The sequence below is a fragment of the Octopus bimaculoides genome, chromosome 22, assembly GCF_001194135.2.
Source record: "Octopus bimaculoides isolate UCB-OBI-ISO-001 chromosome 22, ASM119413v2, whole genome shotgun sequence".
Classification (NCBI taxonomy): Eukaryota; Metazoa; Mollusca; class Cephalopoda; order Octopoda; family Octopodidae; genus Octopus; species Octopus bimaculoides.
This window is the reverse complement of record NC_069002.1, coordinates 14,523,567-14,524,192: the sequence shown is the minus strand read 5'-3', so window position 1 is coordinate 14,524,192 and position 626 is coordinate 14,523,567.

The window sequence follows — 626 nt, the reverse complement described above, 5'->3', positions numbered from 1 at the left end:
TAGCACGCTAAACATGCTAGGATTACCTTGAAGTTTCTTTGAATTACAGATATATATCAACTATGTTAAATTACCGAAAGAAATATTTACTATACAAATGAGGTTTTTTATAAATTGAAGTTTTCAGGAAAATTTACTTTCTGAACTTCCTTTTATTATTGAATATTTTAAGTTCACAAATTTAAATATTCGGTACAAGACAGTTTGCCATTCTCTCGCTGGAACCCGCACACTTCGTCAATTTTTTTTATTTATTTTCTTTTTGCGCACCGTTTTCAACTCCAAATATTTGCAGTCAGTCACACACGCACGCGTGTGTTTTTGTATGAACGTTTGTATACATTTATGCATGTGTGTGTGTGTCTGTGCGTGTGTGTGTATGTGTGTGTATGTGAGAGAGCGAGAGAGAGAGAGAGAGAGAGAGTGATAGAAGGGGTATGTTTTCGTACATACGTACATACATAAATATACGTACATACATAAATAGATACGCATGCATCTTTTTCGTATATATGTGTGCGTGTGTATGAGAGAGAGACAGAGAGACGTGGTGATGCTTAAATAGCACTCTCTCTCTCTCTCTCTCTCTCTCTCTCTCTCTCTCTCTCTCTCTCTCTCTCTCTCTC